Source organism: Podarcis bocagei, assembly GCF_964188305.1.
Source record: "Podarcis bocagei genome assembly, chromosome: 7".
NCBI lineage: Eukaryota > Metazoa > Chordata > Lepidosauria > Squamata > Lacertidae > Podarcis > Podarcis bocagei.
In genome coordinates, this window is record NC_138132.1 from 69076474 (window position 1) to 69084945 (window position 8472).

At 47.6% G+C, this 8472-nt stretch overlaps 1 protein-coding gene across 6 annotated transcripts in view; it reads left to right on the forward strand.

The window, feature by feature from the left end:
* LRRC38 (leucine rich repeat containing 38) overlaps positions 1 to 8472 on the forward strand; it is a 90795-nt gene that overhangs the window by 3311 nt on the left and 79012 nt on the right. For 4 of the 6 annotated variants that reach the window (XR_014009986.1, XR_014009987.1, XR_014009988.1 and 1 more), the window contains exon 2: positions 121 to 4789. The gene's annotated coding sequence lies outside the window, so the exon portion shown is untranslated. Of the gene's footprint in view, positions 1 to 120; positions 7852 to 8472 lie in introns of those variants that run through there. The other 2 variants (XR_014009985.1, XR_014009990.1) reach the window with 2 other exon arrangements.

The window sequence follows — 8472 nt, forward strand, 5'->3', positions numbered from 1 at the left end:
CAAATCGGTATGGTGCATAGGTAAAATAAGGTTCAAAGGCACCATAGGTGCTGTGCATGGCTAAGCAAGCTAAGACATTGGTCCAGCAAGTGACATGCCCCCTTGTGCCCCATTATATAGTAGCGGAGTGGGCAAGCAAACTAGAATTGGAGGGCTGGACCTGAGCACTTGCAACTCCCAACCAGCCCCTCCAGGGTGTCTGCTCTGGACTCAAGACAGATGCAGATGAAAGGGAATGATGAAACTGCAGCAAAGGGTGCATGCTTGAATTTGAGAATCCATTTTAGAAACTGCTCTAGTCAAACTGGAATCCAGGAAGAGCGGGACATCAGATGGGGAACAAACAAAAGGAGTGATACAGGAACAGAACTGGAGAAATTCTCTCGCCGCAGTCGCTGACAGCTCCATCCCATGGGTGGAACCTGATGCGACTGCAGCCTTCCCTCTTTCCAGCGTTGCCAAAGAATGCTTTGTTGGTTGGAATGTGAAGAACATGCCAAGCATTTCAAATGCCCCAGTGCTGCTGGAGGAACGTGGTGGAAGATAACAGGAAACAGTCCTGTTTTCCTAATGTGAGTGAAGCATGAAGCCCTTCAGGGACAAGACAGAAGAGGCTGTTTTGTGTTTTCATATTTGCAATTGTTTCAGCTACTCCTGCTTTCTGACACCTGTTCAAAGTACTGAGTTGTATCCAACGTTGGTCTTACTCCAAGTAAACCTACTGAAATTAATGGGCATGACTCATTGGCCCATCTCTCTCAGTATTGTCTGCGCTGCTGTTTTAGACAAGGGTCTGTTCTAGTCCTAGGATAGTCTGTGGATCGAAGCAGGTACCTTCTGGATGCAAAGCAGATGCTCTGCCACCAAGCTACAGCCTGCCCCTTATGTCTGTTAATTTCAATTTCATTTCAGTGGGTCTACTCTGAGTAGTTGGATGCTACCCATTGCCACTGTTTATTTGCCTTTCCTGGTGGTGCCTTTGGAAACATTCTGCTAGAGTGTGCACATGCACATTGTGAACCTTTTCAGCCTGAGATCTTCAAAAGTTTGTCCTGGTGCAAACTGAGCCTTATGTACATGCTTGTAGGTGCATCCACATAGACACCAGCGCCCTGCTCTCAGCCTTCCGTGGCCATTTCCCCAGATAGCAAATAATTGAGTTTGGTTGATTGAGTGTAAAAAGGTACAGGGACCCCTGACCATTGGGTCCAGTCGTGACCGACTCTGGAGTTGTGGCGCTCATCTCGCTTTATTGGCCGAGGGAGCCGGCGCACAGCTTCCGGGTCATGTGGCCAGCATGACTAAGCTGCTTCTGGTGAACCAGAGCAGCGCACGGAAACGCCGTTTACCTTCCCGCCAGAGCGGTACCTATTTATCTACTTGCACTTTGACGCGCTTTTGAACTGCTAGGTTGGCAGGAGCTGGGACCGAGCAACGGGAGCTCACCCCGTTGCAGGGATTCGAACCGCCAACCTTCTGATTGGCAAGCCCTAGGCTCTGTGGTTTAACCCACAGTGCCACCCGTGTCCCCTGATTGAGTGTACTTCCACACTGAACTCTGCGCCAGGCGGCTTACAGCAAACATTCAAAACATCAAAACACAGGGCATTGGAAATACAAATATACAAAATGCAGAGCATGCCAGTAAATTCAAAAATGACAAAAAACACCAGTTTAGAAAACACAGAATAAATTCAATATCACAAAACAAAAACAATCTATTCTAGACTGAAGTACATCAATTCAAAGCAAAACCATAGTTAACCAACAATAATGTTTCTGATACTGGTCTTGCTTTATTCCAAGGAGCCTGGCTTAAATACAGTTGGGAGAGGAGGGGCGGGTATTATGCGGCTGGCTCCCACATCTTTTCTCCTGAGGGGGTTGACAGCACCAAAAGTTTAATGACAGGGAGGGCAATTGTGATAAGTCTCTTCCGCAGCCTCCTTTATACAGGTCTGTATGTCAGGGCTGAGCTTTAAGTAAGTGGCAGTGACTGCACCGAAGGCAAAAAGACCTCCTCTTCAGGTTAAGTGAAACAGGAAGCCTCTGATAGCCTTTCATGTCCTGGAAAGCCCAAATGTCAGTCTGAAGGGAATGGCAGTCCAGAATCTGAGAAAGCTTTATTTTCCTGTTTGATGTTCCAAGTTGTAGTTCTATTAGCTCACCACATGATGGTAGCTGCCCAGACTGCTAAAGGTTTTCCATTCTAGTGTTTCCTGAATCACAATGCAAAGTTCAGAGAAGCATGATGCTAATATTGCCTCTGCTACTTGGAAAGCATGACTCTTCCCCATTAGTGGTTGAGAAAGGGGATGATGTCACTATTCCAAAAGAGGCAAGGAGGCTTTTCAGTCCTTGGAACCCTAATCCAGAACAGGATCAGTGTTGCTGAGCTCTGGTGCGGTCCTTGCTCCCCTCCTGTTGAAATGTTTCCATTGACAGCTGTCTAATCCATCTGCGCTTATTTTTGGGTTTCGCATGTTAGCGCGTGGCACATCTTACCCCTGCACCCCTATCTTGCCCTGCAGCCAAGCTGCGGAACCCAAGCCGCAGGTGCAAAAGAACAGGTGCATTGCAAAAGGGTTGCTTGCGGAGCAGATTGCTTGAGCCTGCCCCCTGCCCCCAAGCCCTTTCTCCACTGCAGAGGAACACAAACTGCAGACACACCAAGTTACAGATAAATCACACATTGGAGGAAATGGCTTCCTGTAATCAAATACGGGAAATGTGGGGATGCTTTGGCATATGGTATTCCGCAGGGCTCTGGCGTTTAAATCAGGGAAGGTTCTGTTGCTTCCGACATCACCAGTTTGTTTCACCAGCACAGGTTTCAGTGACTTAACCTGGTTAGTTCCATGTGCTTCAAGGACAACCTTGTGCAACCTGATGCTCTCCGGATATTGTTCAACCACAGCTCCTTACCACACAAGGCAAAGATGGCCACCAATTTAGATGGTTTAGGATTAGACAGATTCATGGAGGAGATGGCTTTGCACTGCCTTGACAGTTAGAGGCAGCAATGCTTCTGAATACAGTGGTACCTCTAGTTGTGGACTTAATCCGTTTTGGGGTGCCATTCGCACCCCAAAAAGTCCGCAACTAGAGGGCCTCTTCTGCGCATGTGCGTGGCGTAATCAAGCACTTCTGCGTGGGCATGAAGCTTGCAGATCGCTTTTGCGCATGCGCGGGTGGCGAACCCAGAAGTAAACACTTCTGGGTTTGCCGTGTTCGCAAGCTGAAAGTCCGTAACAAGCAGAACGCAACACGAGGTGTGACCTTACCAGTTGCTGGAAACCACTGGAAGGGAGAGTTTTCCTTTGCTCAGGTCCTGCTTGGAGGCTTCCTACGGGCCTCTGGTTGGCCACTGTGAGAGCAGGACGATGGACTTAATGTGCCTTTATAATAATTTAATAATAATAAATCTTATTATTTGTATGTCACTCATCTGACTGGGTTGCCCCAGCCACTCTGGGTGGCTCTCAACAGAATACTAAAAACACGATAAAACATCAAACATTAAAAACTTCCCTAAACAGGGCTGCCTTCAGATGTCTTCTAAAAGTCAAATAGTTATTTATTTCACAGACATCTGATGGGAGGGCATTCCAGAAGATGGGTGCGACTACTGAGAAGGTCCTCTGCCTGGTTCCCTGTAACTTCTCGCAGTAAGGAAACCTCCGGAAGGCTCTTTGTGCTCTTTAGCCTGATCCAAAGGCTCATATGTTTTTATGTTCTTAATACCTGTCACCACCAAGCCAGCATGGCCAATGGTCGGGGATGGTAGGAGTTTTACTCCAGGAACAAATGGGCCTTTGACCTGTTCCACTGGCCTCTTAAGTTCTTACCTTCAAGGGCAGCCCAATGCAGAGTGCATTGCAGTAGTCCAGTCTATCAGACCATGGAATACCATGTGCACACGCACTGTTCTCATGCTGCTTTTACTATTTATGCTTACAAGTAGTTCTGTTGCGCTCAGGTCCTGCTCACTGGCTTCCCATGGGCATCTGACTGGCCACTGCGAGAACAGAGTGTGGGACTCAATGGGCTTTTGGCTTGATCCAGCAGGCACTTCTTATGCTCTTATGCTAACTTCTTGTCTCGCTGGAAGGGACGTTGCCTGGCTGAGCAACTGAGTGCTTGTTCCTTGCCCCTCCTTGGCCGCCTCTACTTGACCTTCTTGAATGTCAGCTGCTACTTTGGGAACTTACCTCCTGCTTGCCTTCGGTTACACCCTGCCTTCCTCCATCACTTTGGATAATTGGCGGCTGCTTATGCAACTTGACCTTTCACTGCCCTGCACTGCTGCTCTCTTCTGGCCCACATCAGACAGCAACCATCTGGCCTCTCTTGGCTGCTGTGACACTGGTGTGGGTTTCCTGTGGGCTTAGGGATCCTGTAGCTCTCCACACTTTGTGGCACTCCATCTCCCATCATCATCCCTGACCATTTGGCCCTGGTGCTTGGGGCTGATGAGCTTTGGAGGCCAACATCTGAAGAACCACAAGTTCCCCATCACTGGTTTGCTATAATGCTAGGGCAGCTAACTTTTTTCAGCCTAGTGGCTTCATCTCCCTCTGCTCCTCAAGAAGACCATTTCAACGTCCTGGATTTGGAATCTCCAGAGATCTCCTGCTCTGCAGTAGTCCTGAGGCCCAGATTATTGTTGCCAAAAAATCAGGAATTCTGGAGGAATAGATACCTCCCCACTTCAGGGACAACTGTGTTAGCGATGGCTATGTCCTCCCTCCACTGTGGGTGGCAGTATGCCTCTGAATATCAGTTGCTGGTAAGTCACAGGTGGATAGAGAGCTGTTGAATTCAAGTTCTGCTTGCAATCCATATAGGTTCTCCCACAGACAGGTTTGTGAGGCTGGTTGGAGAGCTTTACTTTCTTCTTCCCTTACGCATGAAAAGAAGGGAGAACCAATATGGGCAGATGGTTAAAAAAACCTTTTATTTTCTCAGGTTTTAATCAACACATTGTGGCTGGCTTTTTGAGCTGCTTTAGAACCGCTGTTGTTATACTATGTATTGCTTTGTTCTGTATTCTCTGTTTTATTGAATTTGTATGTAGCCATTTTACAGCATTTTTTATTCAACGGGGGGGGGGGGGAGTCCAGCTTTCAGGCTTCCCACTTAGGGCATCTGGTTGGCCACTGGAAGAGCAGGATGCTGGATTACATGGGCCTGATCCAGAAGGACTCATCATGTTCTTATAATGTCCAAACAAGAAGTTTGGACATGTCACACCACTGTATCCTGACGAGTGGATGAACCGTCAGGGCAAACCGTCCATATGACGTTAGACTACAATTCCCAACATCCCTGAACCTGCTACCTGGGGTTGATGGTGCCTTTCATACCCAGCTTTGGGAAGGCAGCAAGAGCGCGGTGGGGTGGGGTGTCAAAAAAGGCATCGAGGGCCACACAGGGCCGTTGGGCCACACATTGGACACCCCTTCTCTGGAGCATCTGGTTGGCCACTGTAACAGCACCATGTTGGATTACATGGACTTTTGTCTTGATTCAGAACGGCTCTCCTTAAATGCCATCATTTCCCCCTCCTTTCCTTCAGGATTCTCCCTGGGCAAACAGATCCTAAATATTCAGGCAGTTGTATTTACTCTTTTATAAAACAAGCAAACACAGTTTAAGTTGTTGGCTGAACCAGTGCTATTTTGGTCTGTTTGGGCCCAATCAAATATTTATTCTAGTTCACACCGCTGTGCCTGCAGGTCGAAGAGAAGCTTAGTTTTGTCCTAAAATTACCTCAGAAGCAGGGCTGTAGTTCCAAGGTAGCCTGCCACAGCATCAACGCAGGGCATCAATTTCCACCCATGGAGTTGCCCTCATTTGATCCATGCTACCTGCCAAAATATGTGAGCACAATCTGATCTTGTGCTTCTTCAGGGCTGTGTGTGTGTGTGTGTGTGTGTGCAGGACAACTTCCCAACACAGTCGTGCATATGCTGGAATCCCCAAATTTCAGGTTGCCTTGACAGCACGCCATTATCTGTTACAGTAATACAAACAAATTCACCACACGCCACTGCTAGAACATATCCAAGGAAGCTGGATGTTGGACGATTCAGGATAGATGAAAGAAAGCACAGCTTCACACAGTGCAGATTTAAACTAGGGAACTCACTCCAACAGAAGGTGTGATGGCCACCAATCTGGATGGTTTTAAAAGAAGATTTTGCTTGGTGGGCTGAATTTGGGCCCCAGGACTGGGGAGTCCGCATCCCCGTTTAACCCTAACCCAAAGAACAAACAGCCCTTCAGCTTGGGAATCAGAAGAGAGCAGACTATTATGGGAGTCAGTGAATATGATGCACAGCAGGAATAAAAAGAGCCTTCACCAAGGTGTAAGGTGTGGGAAAGGGCAGTGATGCTCTATATAAAAATAGGAGTGTCCCAAGGAAAATGTTGGAAAGGCTGAGTTGTCTTTGGCTTGCATGTTTGGAGAACAAACTTCGGAAACTTCCTTGAGCTTTTCTCAGTGCCGGATTTACGTATGAGCTAAACAAGCTATAGCTTAGGGCCCCACTCTCTTGCCCCCCCCCAAAAAAAAAACCTAAAGGGAAAAAACAACTGGATGTACCTTTCCAAAATATAAGATTAAAAAAACAAATAAAATAAAACCTACATACAGCAATAGTGTTTTGTGTTGTGTAGGCTCCTATGATGGAAGTAATGGGCCCTGCCTGCTAGGCTGCTCCCTAAAATATCATTGGTTTCCTCATTTCTATATATAGGGTGCCTACATTCTGCATGGACTGGTTGCATGGCATATATTCAACACAAAAGACGACAATTTGTTGTTGACAAAGGACAGCTGGACATATAAAGGGCCCCAGTAGCTTAGGGCCTCATCAAACCTAAATCTGGCCCTGGCTTTGCTGAACATGATGGTCAAGGCCCATGTGAGTCAAATTGGTGCAGTTTGAAGTTAGCTCACAAACTCCAGCTGTGCATGACTGAAGAGGCGTGCGATGCCTCAGGGGACAATCTGAGATAAAGGCAATCATTTTGAGGTCCAAATGAGACACCATGTGTGCCAGGGGCAGGAAAACTCTGGCTCAGGCAGAGGAACCAGGGGCCTGATGCACAGCTTGTGCATGTAACAACATGCACATGACGTGTGTGGCATGCATTACTGGGAGGATGCAGAGTGCAGAGCCCAGCACAGGCCAGCATGGCTGCAATGGCCGGTGGCTCCTCTTCTGGCCACTGAAGTTGCGCTGTGCTGGGCTCCATGCTCGTCCGCCTCTGTCCCCTCAACATTGAGGGGGTCCAGCCCATTCCCAATAAATATGCGGTGAGGGGAGGACAGCTTGGTCTCATAGAGCCAGTGCCCCTGGGCTTGGGGGGGGGCTCTAGGTCTCACTATGGGACTCTCAGGACTCTTCCAGGCCACACCCCTCTCTCCAAACCACACCTCTTATTGGTCCTGCTGGGAAGGCTTTTGCCTGGGTGGATTGTGCCCTTGAAATGTGATAATGTCAAAATGGAGTGCTTGTGTGTAGATGGAATTGTGTGGCTGGAACTGTAGGCTACTGAGCAAAGGTAAGAGTTGCATCCACTGCATACAGCCCCTGGAAGGCTTTTCTGAAAGGAATGTCGCCCCCGGGCTGGGAAAAGTCACCTTCCACTGATTCATGCACTTAAAAGTAAATAAGCAAGGGTGTGTGTGTGTCTCTGTGTGTGTGTGTCTGTCAGGTCCCAACTGGGACCCTTGTGTGTGCTTGTGTGTGTAGCAAGGATTTAACCTTTTCCCTCCCACTGTGAATCGGGTCTCTGCGATTGCTCTTTGCATTGGAAAATAAAATATTCCCTTGGTGCAAACTTGCCGACTCTGTGGCTAATTTTGTGTCATGTCTGGCTTAGCCCATGACAAACGGGATAGCGGGCACTTGCCCTCTGTTGTTGAAATTCCACAGAGGCTACCACCCCCACTTCCCCATCCTCTCTTGAAGTTGCTCAGGAGTGGAAGAGGAAACAAGCCATGCGCTTGACATATTGTAGGCTGTGGCAAATGTCAGAGCTGGATGGCACCCAGAAGATCAGCTCATACCGCCTGCTGCCATGATGCAAGGCAACGACTTTGCAAAGAGCCACTCATCCAGAAATGAAAGAGGCTTCCCCCATATCATTTCTCGATTGGCTTTGCTTTGCCCTCTCTTCCGCTCCTGCTCAAAGCCTAAAATTAGTTCTGAAATTGGTGGCACTCACAGTCTGGGATGGGGAAATCTGTCAGTTTTGATCTCTCATTTTTCTAGTCTTCAATTTTGTTCTCCACATTTCCACATCTCTCTGTGTGTGTGTTTTTAAAAAGTCTTTTGCTGTTAATTTTAAATGTTCTTAATTGTTTTTAACTGTTTTTTAAATTTCTAATATTTCTTGAAACTGCTTAGAGGTCTGACTACAATCAAGTGGTAAATAAGTTTGATTCAGTAAAAATAAAAT